The sequence below is a fragment of the Drosophila ananassae genome, chromosome 2L (genome assembly GCF_017639315.1).
Source record: "Drosophila ananassae strain 14024-0371.13 chromosome 2L, ASM1763931v2, whole genome shotgun sequence".
NCBI classification, from domain to species: domain Eukaryota; kingdom Metazoa; phylum Arthropoda; class Insecta; order Diptera; family Drosophilidae; genus Drosophila; species Drosophila ananassae.
The window spans coordinates 2,014,341-2,026,332 of NC_057927.1; positions in this window are offsets into that span (position 1 = coordinate 2,014,341).

Here is an 11,992-nt window from a genome sequence, read left to right on the forward strand (position 1 = left end):
GCACGCCGACCCATTCATTGAATTGTGCTGCTTTCTATGCACTCGCAAATGCCTTTCAGTAGATTCCCCTTTTGATTTGGCCAACTCTTTGGCAATTGCACTGTGAACTGCTGTTGCTTTTTCTGTTGCAGACGCTGTGTTTAAAATGGCAATCAGATAACACCTTCCTATTCGCCATATTCAGGTCCGTTTTACCATTCAAAGCTGCATGGGGGGCTGACAGCCGTTGAAAACTCATATACATATTTACTTTTTATGCGTAGTTGGTCAGGCGATGTGCAAAGGCGGGGGAGTGCGCCCTCATCCTCATCTGCCACATGTACCTACATTCACTAAACTGAAACAACGTGCCTCACTGACTGACTGACTGAGTCAGTGGGCCAAATGGGTTGTCGGTTGGCATAAGCTTTATACATTTTTACGCTTTGTGGCCTCCGCTCTATGTGTGTATATTTGCATGTGTATCAGCTCAAAGTAGCGTGAAATAAAAAACGTCGACACTTGAGGCCGAAGCCTTTGAGTGCTGTGAATGTGCATGAGTATATGCGTCCGTGTTGAAGCGTTAAAATAAAATATAAAAAAAAACAAACTAAAAGACCAAATGAAAATAACGAATATGGAACTAGACGATGGCCAGCAAAAGCATAACAGCAGAGAGCTAGTCCAGCGGAAAGCTCTTGGTGCGGAAAATGAAATCTCTCTGGCGTGTTCTAGGATCTGTCCATCAAGCTGGACCCTAAGAAAAGTACACCAAAGATCTCGGCCGACGCCCCGATAACGCAAAGATGGCACTGGAAAAATACGGTCTTAGATAGCTGTCAAAATATGATGGACGGTCGAGTATATATCTTTACTGTTCTCAAGATTTACCGGAAATTGTTATATTGAATTTAAAAAAAAACTATAAAATACTTTTTTTATATTTTCACTTTTTATTATTGCAGTGTTAGACTAATTGGAGAAAGGGTGAAAGCCCCCAAGTTACAAGGTACAGGTGAGGCTGCGGTCGAGCCGCAACTGAAATACCTTCGCACCCTTTCATCAGCAAAGTGGCCGAGCAACAGTTGTGCCTAGTTTTCAAAAGGACCCCGGCCAAAAGGATAGCTCAAGCCCCAATCCCGGGCCTGGCCGCAAGCCCCTAGCCAAACAGTTTAAAGCGCATTAAACTTATCTGATGGAAAGACTAACTGTGTCTATATACACAACTCGGAGCTGTTGCTGCGATAAGAGCCACTTTGCCTATCAATGCATTTTAAACGAGACGCTCGTAAGCCCCTGCCACACCCAAAACTAATGACAAATTAATATTAACAAAGCAATCTGGTGATGTCGCTGCTACTCCTGCTGCTGATGCTTAGGTCGCTCCCCGAGAAACCCAAACAACATAAACAAATGCCAAAGGCAGGGCAACTGATTATCCTGGAATGTTACTTAATTGGAACTTAATGTGCCTCGAATTGTTTACAAACACGAGCCGCCCACCACCGGGAGAGGGACGGACCGTTGTCCCTGTGCAGGAGAATGACAAAAGGACAACTGGACGAACCTTGGACAAACGTCCCTAAGATAAAGCAAAGTGGCGACAGCTTTGAGCAACACTTCAAAATGAGACCCGAGCGGGGTGAAAGAAAAATGCGTTTTAAAGTGACACTTGATGTAGGTAATGTGACAGCGTAACAAGCCAGCGAAAGGAACAAAATAAAACGGCGAAAAAACCGAATAAAACGAAATAAAATATTAAATAGGAGGACCATTTAAAAACCTGAACTTTCCAATGCCCTACCTGACTTTCAATTAATTAAAAGTGCTCAAGTATCTTGTGTAAAATAACTCCGACTTAATTAATCAAGTTGAAGAAATAGGCTACATTTTTTGAAATATTAAACACTCATACTTTAACTCTCATAAATGTTTCGGAAAGTTTTGCAACAATTATGCAAACTAATTGAAATGCATTAAACACTCCCATTTAGTTCCAATTCATATGCCATGCCATATGCTATAGCGAATATGCAATGATTCCTTTATAGTATGTGATTATGGCATTGAAGGCATCAGAGGCATGGTTGTTACGCTGTGGGTCCAACACGAGGCCCATCCTCGTGCCGGACGGGGCTTTAATTTGCGCACTCCATTGGCCAGGCCGCGGCGGGCATTATCTGAAGAGCTGACGCTCCCCAAGCCCTCTGACAATAAGTCCTGCGTCGCGTCCAGCGTTGACAGCTGTTACAGCTGCAGAAATATGCAAATTGGAAGGCGTTTTAATAGATAAAGAGCGGAGGCAGCGTGCCTCAGCATGCCAGAAACGACGACAGACCCTACGCAGGACACTCGACGAAAAAAGGACGTTGCCCGGCTCAAAACGGGAAAAAACTGCGGTGGAAGCGTTGAAAAAAGCATGGCTAAGTGGAAGGCAGCCATAATAATGGCTTTTGTTGCATATTGTTAAGCTAAATGCTGAAAGCTTATAATCTCATTTGGCTCCAGCGAATTGAGGATTTTTCGAATTATTTTAAAAGCTTCCCGAAGAACTCTACCTCTCAATTGAAAAAAAATATTTTAAAAATACTTATGTATAAGGAATAAAAATTATTATTTTTAACAGACCGCATTGTAACTAACTTAGTAAGCTACTTATTAAAATTTAAATGCATTTGTAAATGGGCAAAAAACCCTTTTGAAATTCGCGATAAATAGGTTGAATGCGAAATGGTAAAATTCCTTTGGATAACAATAAAGATACAAAATCCGGCCAGAAAACGCCCACTTTAGCACCTGTCGTATCTCGTGGAATGTGTGTAGGATGTACCCTTGGTCCACGTCCGTGGGTTCAACTTAAAATTCAAAATAAGGACCCGGGGGCTCGACAGCTTCTTATTTACGCCGCTGTTCTTACCGTTGGCCAAGTTGCGTTGTCATGCCCACGCTGGAAATGGTAAGAAAAAAAAGTATCTTTGGGATGTGCCGTTGTCCGTCCAGTGGGCAGGACCCAATCCTGTTGCACGCTTTACACTCTACAGCTCTTTTTTTCTCCTCACCGTTCCGGAGCGTCAATTGTTTTTTCGGGGTGACCTTTTTTTTTTGTGCTGTTTTCTTACTGTCAGCTCTTTCGTCCAGGATAGGGACCTTAACACTAAATTGACTTTTAATGCAAAATAAACCAAAATAATGTATTGCGTAATTTTCTTTAAAGAATTTTTACATTAGCATTTCAAAAGAGATTTTTCTTTGTTGCTCTCTGGAGCGCCGAGCGCTTTGCAGCCCCTGTCCCGGCTCAGTCCTTTGGCTTTTTGCCCATCTCATTTGCCGTAGCATTTTCACGCCCTTGATTTCGCCCCACCCGCAATCTGCCCACCCGCTACCCGCCATTTGCCATCCGCCCGCCAAGAAAATGCCAAGGAGCACCTTTTCGCAGTGTCGGCCTGGTCATTTGCTAAGTGCGACATTAAATGTTGCGTGAGGATAATCCAATCTGCTTGACATGAATTTTAATTTGCATTGAGTAATTAGCCCAAAGTTCATTTCGCTGGCCAGCACGACGCGGCTGTCCTCAGCCAAGTCTAAATGCTAAATAGAATTAGCCCAAAGTCGGTTTCGTCCTCCGCCGTCTTTTGGCTTTTGTCTCATACGTTTGCTTGATTTCGTACAAATTAAACTAATTTGGTTTTTCCCAACCTTTTTTGTCGGAAAACGGAATAAAATGGAGTCGCTCGGCGATGGTCGGTCGGTCGGCTGTCGTTTGGCACATTTGCTGATTACGCTCGTCCTGCACAGCATATCCTGCAAAGCACATCGAGCCTTTTGGATCCTGACTGAAGCTCGTCAGCAGGCAATTGAAACAAACAATAAAACGTGCGCTTTTCGTAATTTAAATCAGACGGAGAGCGACGGCTAAAAAAAGGGACTTTTGCCGCATTTAAAGAGAGAGACAGGGACAGTTCTTCAGAAAGAGACAGACACAGAGAAAGAAAGGAAAAGGTAGAGGTGGGGAGAATCAAACGAGAGATTGAATTTCTGCTTGCCTGCACTTTAATTTGCCAGATGCTAACGCAAAATGCTAAAAACACACGTACGCTGAAAACGAATTGAAAATCACACAAACATACAGTCAGCGAAAAATGGGGACGGCCACGGGGGTCGGGCCGACCAGGGCAGAAATAAACGCAATCAACAGCTCAGAGAGCAGTTGGCAAAATAATAAATAAATTCATAATGGCTTTCGCAAATGACAAAATATTGCATCGCCAATCGGCAAAATATTAACACTCACTCACATGCATTCCATTCCATCAGCGTCAGCGCCGTCACATAAGCCACGACAAATTATTGCATAGCGCACCACAAAATTTCATAAACCGGAAACGCAATCAAGCATCGCTTATACGCAGCGTTGTTTGCCATTCAAGCATTTTTATCCACCCGAAGCACCCACATCGACGCACAGCAACTACCCCAAAGCTAAATGGCACCCTGTGGCAATTCGGTGACAAAATGCATTTATATTTTGCGTTAGACAAAATGCCAAAAACCGCACAGAAATGCGTATTTGAGTTTGCGAGTGCATAAGCTGCCTCTCCATGTGCCTTTCGGTCGGTCTCTTTCCCATCGCTGTTGCACCATCTCCCTCTGATTTGTTAGTGTGCAATGAACTCTGGAGATGAATTAACTCGATTTCGGCATGATTTGATGATGATTTGATTTGTTCCGAGACAGGCGGTAAAGGCCAGTCGACCACCGATACAATTGATTCCACGCACACAAACAACCAAGAGCAGTTTTAAATATAAAAATAAAAAATAACATAAATTTTTAAATAAAATTTTAGATATTTTTATATCGAATGTCTTAATAACATCATTGTTATAAGAAAATATAATATTTTCTTATATATAATATATTTAGGAAAATATTTGTTAAAAAAATATGTACCTTTCTTCAATTTGTAATAATAAAATAGTTAAAAATTATATTTAATACAAACTTTAATTTATAAATATCAATAGTTTACAGCTGCCATCCCTATCAAAAATTTAGAAATTGTAAAAGCAGAGAACCGATACAATTTGCTTGAGAATCTCCGGATGAAAATGTAGCATACATTCGAGCGTCGCTAATAGGAAAAACCCGTGTGCGTCTGTGGTTTACGAAATTGCGAATGTCATTACCGCAAAAGTGAAAATTGCATTCGAATAGATGCAAATAGCGAAATGCTAATGAACACTTACAACCAGCAACGACCGCTTGATGCGCATAAATGAATTAATTAACCAACAACCTGTCGCCGTCACACTGAGCATCTCCCCCGTTACGGAGTATGAGTGATGAGCTAAGGACTGCACCATAAAAAATCTAATAATAAAAATATATTTATAAATTACAGCAATAAAAGTCGCATCCCATGGCCCTATGTGGTGGATAACTTTATAATTAATTAGCACACAAACACGGGTTTATTTAAATCAATTAAAACATTTCACAATTACAAGCATATATTCAGAATAAAAAGAAATAAAAAAAAGTTAATTGCTAGATTTGTTTCAGATTTCATGACGCCCCTGAAAAAACATATTTTTTTGTATTAAACGTGACACCTAACATCAATTTAATTCAAATAAAATCCCGGAAACCAAGATGAGCTCCGAAGCCGTTAAATAATCAGATTAGTTAAATAATACTACCTTTTGTATCATTTTTTAGACAAACTACATAATAGACTAATCGTATTAATTCCAACCGTAATTAGTTGCATATTAATAATTGAATGCTGTTATTACATTAAAATACATTGTTTCAATCTGATTTGCTCTTGATAATCTCTTTATAGAAAAAACACAATGGCATACCTTTCAGGACTCCGTTTAGCGTTGCCCAAAGGCCGGCTAAATCAATTTTTAAACCATCTCGGTGATCCTAGATCCCTGTTGTGGCTGAACCTTTGACCCCGCAAAAAGTAATTTAATTTCCGTGCAACGTGCACAAAAAATTTAGCTTGAATGTAAACAATTTGTAAGCAATTTAAAACAAATGCATTTTAATTGGATCAAGAGTCGGGCTTAATGTTATTAATGGAGTTGTTCGCTTTTATTGGCCGCATATCCATGAAAAGAAAAGAGAGTCGATGGATTCTCTTGCAAATGCTAAAAACCAATTGTTTGCTCGACTCATCGTCGTCGATGAACAAGTCTTGTATATGTTCACAAAACGTACATACTTATGTTTACAAATTTTGTAATTAAATTTTAAACAAACATCAATTCAAAACGGCAAACGACATTTTGTGCAGAAAACCCGACCCGATGCGGGCTTTCGGAGGCGAAAACTGAGCAGCCAAGAAGATGCTGGTGGATACCGAAACGAGATGGAGTGAAAGGGTACGAGCAACGTTGATGATGATGACACTAAATAAAAGATTTTATACTGTTGATTTTTGCGCTTTTTGCAACTTTGCACGTTGCATTGCACTTGATCTGTGTGCCAAACGTTACAACGACACTTCAGCAGGAGTAAGAAGGACTGAAGGATGGAAACAGAGACGGAGACAGAAATGGTGATGGAGATGGAGTGGGTCTAAGGACATCGGGCAAGGAGACGATTGCTGGCAGCAGCTGCAGCCGTTGTTTGTAGCATACAATCAGCTCGTTTCGTTTTATTGCCAACGTCGTCATAGAACACCGCCAACAACCCAGTCCCAGTCCCAGTCCCCAGTCCACACAGTCTTCCAGGATCTCTTCCAGTTCTAGGGCCTCATCGTCATCGTTGCGACGTGGCCTAGACACAAGACTTGACAGCAAAGCAAAATTGTATTTACATTCAATTAGTGCCAACAAAATTGTCTTTGGCTGCTTGCCTTACACTGTGCCTAGTGCCAGAATCAAGAACAGAATCAGTATCTAAGCAAAAAAGGCACAGAACAAAATAATAATAGAAAATTATGAATATTTCTAGCTTGCTAAATAAGTATTTAGTTTGTGTTTAAGAACTATACTCTATCTGTTTCACAATACAATTAATTATCGTGATTGATCCGAAAAAGTATATATTGAGTATTATTTTTATAATTTATGGAATTTTTTTTCTGTGCAAAAACTTGCCAGCTAGTTGGTTGCAAGTTGGCTGGGCGTAAATTACTTTTCACATTGAGGTGGAGCCTGTAGGTGGGAGTAGGCGTGCGCCTCGTCATGACCCATGTTTGCAGCTTTTTAGTTGAGAACTAAGTAATGTAAAATTTATTTTAAATAAACTGAAAATATGTTTTGGGTTGTACTAGTTTTATTTTTTTCGTTGCGTCCGCTTTCTTTGCCGCTGCCTGCCTGCTGCCTGCTTATTTCTTGCCAAGCATTTTATTTATGCATAACAAAGCACCACTTAAATCTGCTCAGCATTTTACTTTTTGTGCTTTCTCGGTTGGCGATGCTGCCTTCTGCCGCTGATGCTATTCGAAAGTTTGCAATCTGCATGCCAAGTTGTCGACGTTTTCACACAAACAGGCCGAGAAAATAGGAAAGTGGGCTGGAGCAGGATAAGGAAGTGGTTGTGCAGTCAGGATTGCATTGGGCGAATCGGATGAGTGGCGTGATGCGGTGGAGGGCAGGGGTTAAGGGATAAAAGAGATGAAGGGATGGGCTGGGGTAAAGAAGTGCTCCAGTTCCAGGATCCATCGTAGCCGTGTGCCGAGTGCAAGTGCCTGCGCGTTTATAACTTTTCAACTGTTGTATGAAATTTTACAAATTAGATTCATTTCTATGCATTGAAATACATTTTCAAACTTTGCAGCAGAAAGTTGCCAGGATATTTGCCAGCACACACGCACACACACACACAGATACAAGGATAGTAGCACATATGGAAACCTGACAGAAGGACCGGAGTGCCAAGGCTAAGGGAGATCTGAGCCGAAGGTGCAGGACAAACAGGACTCCGACCCAGTGACACAACATGCCAAAACTCAGTCTATTAGTTTGTCAGTTTATAAAGAAACATGTATAAAAGTTTTACATATTTGCAATTTCATTAATACAAAACTTATTTGCAGGCCCGAAAAGCCCTACCTCCCAATTCCTCAACCATCCCGCAGCCCACTCCCATTCCCTCCATTTTTGTTAATTTCAACTTGAGCACTCTCCGACACACACACAGACACACTCGTAAATGGATCTAAAGTTGATGGGTGAAATTCCAGAAATTGAAATGTGAAAACTCAAACATTCCGATGAGTAAAAAAAAAACGAATGGAAAAAGAAATACTCAACTCGAACATCATTTGCAGCAATAAAAGAAGTCAGACGCAGTCAGGACAGCAGCCATGCTCAAATGAATGGGGCCTTGGCATCCGCTCACTACGACATTATCATAATTAATTAAAAAAGTTTCTTAAATCAATTTCCAAATGCCAAGAAGTGTCTGCAGAGATGTTTGATGAACCGTGGTCAAAGCGAGCAGCTGAAAAAATTGATAACTTTTGCCTGTCATGAATAAGAAAGGAAAGAAAGGACCCCAAGCTGGGGAAAACATTCCAACGCAGCAATATTGGCCATTTTGACCTAAAAAAAATTCCTTTATTAGTATTTTTCATGAATAAAAATACATTCACAAAATGAACTTGTATCTGAATGCAATACCATTTACTTGCATTAGTTGCATTTTCATTCAAAAAATTGGTTTATTCTCAATGTTTAAAGATTTTCCAGAAGGGAGAACATCCTTTTCAAACTTTCCTAATTAACAAGCTTTTTGTAATTCTCCCGAATGTATACCAAATGTGTTGAAAATAGTGTGTTATTCAATATACCAAACAGTTTGAACGGCTTTAATAATGTAAACCAAGTTAGGAACTTAATATCCAATTTGATCGATTATCTGCCTTAGGGAATTTATGGTTTCTACGCTGCGACAAATCCAGCAGCCCCGTATCCCCAACGCAGCAGCCCTTACCATTAAAGAAATTGAAAGTACAACATCCAACGAGATGGGATATGGTACGAGTTGTGGGAGCGGCAAATCAAAAAGCCAGCTGTAGTGCAATGCATTTTAATTTAGCCTGCAACTCACACAAAACCAAAGAGGAGTGCACCCACAAGGAAACACGTGCGAGGAGGCAGTACATAAATAAATACTTGAACAAATATTTACAACTCTGGCGTGGAATTATAAGCAGCGCCCGAAAGTATGCACTACAAAAATGAAGGAAGGAGTTTGTTTGGGTGAGTGCCACCGCTCACACCTGTTTGCATGTGTGTGTGTGTGTGTGCTTGCAGGTGTGAGCGTGTGTTAGTGAGCGAGTGCAAGTGCGCATAAAACGCGGCGCAGCAGAAGTGAGCAGCATTTTTATTTATTTGCAGCGGTGCAGTTTTTATTTTTCTTTTTCCATGCCAGTTTCCCCGCTTTTTGTTTCGCTGCCCAATATGTGGAATGCAGCAGTGCTGCCAGTTGGAAAATATATTTATCGAAAAAAATCAGAAATTTTAATCAAATAAAAATGTTTTGAATTCTTTGATTCGGAATGTAAAGTGCCTATTCATTTTTAATTCTTCAATACTTTTTTATTCAATTCGGTCGAAATGATTTTCAAAACAAATTACTAAATAAACAAAGAACTCTATTTTTAGAAACAATCTATAGAATTTCAAAGCTAAGCTTCGATTTCAAAGTTAACTTTCATCAGCTAAGCACCAAAAAATTTGGCAACACTGACTAAAAAGGGAGGTAGGCGTGGAACCTCACACACACACACATACACACATCCATAGATAAGGTTGCAGAGTGCAAGCTTGTTTGGCAAAGCGCCTGTTTAACACTTAAGATATCGTATTTCTTAGAGTCGGATGTACATATGTATGCATGTATATTTATGTGGCACAAAGGAGCAGGAGCCAGCAAAAGATAAATATGCATGCGGTTGGTCCTATTAGGCGGATGTGTGTGCGTGAGAACCTGAATCTTATGTGTCAGTGTGTGTGTGTGCATTTGTAAGTACGTCAGCCATTTCAACAGACGCGCCTCCTTTTTGCGCCGCCTTTCGCGCATTTGCATGCAATAAAGATGGCGGGGCGATAACTAGGTTGCCTGCCATTGTTTGCCTTTTCCCCATATTTCTGACTGTGCGCGTTAATATATGTGTTTGAGTGTGCCTGTGTGTGTGTGTGACCAAAAGCGGCAGACATCCAAGCAGCCACTAAAATAAAAGGCAAAGTCCGCCAACTAGCGTATCCTGCCACTGCCACGGCTTTTTCTGCTACTTCACCGCTGCTGCCATGCATTATGCAGATGTACTCCAGGTTCATGAATATATATGCCAGTACTTTGTCTACCTACCCAGACATTCCAAAAAAACACAGTAACAAAATTATTTTAATCAAAACGCCATTGTGGTATGCTATAAAAACTTTTAATTAAATGGTTTCAATTTGTTTATTTAAATTCATTTATTTAATCAGCATCCGAGGACACAACTAGCTTTTGGGTAATTAAACACTTTTCAATATGATTTGCTAAACAAAATCAAATAGGTCTATGCAACTTATATGCAGCATCATATAAAAAATAAATCGTATTACTATTTAATATTAAATACAGTATTTTTGACAGTGCAGTACCCTAGACAAACACAAATGTGTGAAAAAAGAAAAAGGAAAACAAAACTAACTGACAAAATGCCATATGTTTGTGCGCGATAAGCTGCACAGCCCAGCTTACCCGCAAAACCCTCCTTATCCTTCTTATCGTGCGACCCCATTTTCAAAGCTGAAACCTGTAATTATAATTTAACGCCGCATCAAATCAAGCGGGCAGGGCTTGAAAAATAAAAACAAAACACCAACAAATCGATGTCCAGGCCATCACACGCAACATCCCCATCCAAATCCCAAGCTGGCTCGCCCAACCAGCTAAAGGCCCGTAGCTGGAATGCCTGAGTAAATCAAAAATGTGCAATAAAAATTGCAATAAACCACGCTTCAAAGGTAACAGGAGCTCGCTGAGCTGACGTGGGAAGTGAAAAGCGCACGGGGTTCGGGGAATTGGCTGGTTGCAAACCTCATCTAAGCAACGATAATGATTGCAATTCATTTTTATGGACCCCAACTAACCGTTTCCGGGTATTACGATTCTCAAACCCGATTTGCCATCACGCATATAACGAGTTTCACTTTAAGACCGAGATTTCCTAAAGCACTTGCCATCGTAATTTTAAATGGTTTATACCGCGAGGGTTAAAATGGCGAATAATATGCTTAACACAATTAGGAAAAGATTAAGTATTATTTCTCTTTTCTTTTTAGAGAATAAAAGTTTTTTGTAAATTTTTATTATAAAAGCTTGAAAATAACAATATAATTAGAATACCTTCGCAACCAAGCGATAAGTGTATCTCGCCCAATTTCCATCCGATCCTCGAACGGAATACCTTAAAAGATTTGTAGATCGATTTTCCACCATTCTGCAGCAAAATCTAGAAACAAAATATTTTTTACATTTCTCATCAAATTTTCTGGAGGATCCCCTTCAAAGATGGGGAGAATGCATTGAAGCCTAATATGGCCCCCTGCGATGACCGTATCTGGGCCAATTTTGATCCGATCCAGGAGCGGAATACCTTAAACGATTTGTAGATCGATTCTCCATCATTCTGCAGCAAAATCTAAAAACAAAATATTTTTTGCAATTTTCACCAAATATTCTGGAGGGGAAACCCCGCGATGAAGAAACCCATCAAAGATGGGGAAAACCCAATATTGCCCCACGCCATGGCCGTATCTGGGCCAATTTTGATCCGATCCTGGAGCGGAATACCCTAAACGGTTCGTAGACCGATTCTCCATCATTCTGTACCAAAATCTAGAAACAACATATTTTTTACATTTTTCATCAAATTTTCTGGAGGATCCACTTTAAAATTTAATTATTTAATGTTTATAGATCTTGTCTGTCCTAACAAAGTTTGAGCCAGTAAATTTAATGCCACTCAACCTTTGGTAAAAACAATCCCAATGAATTA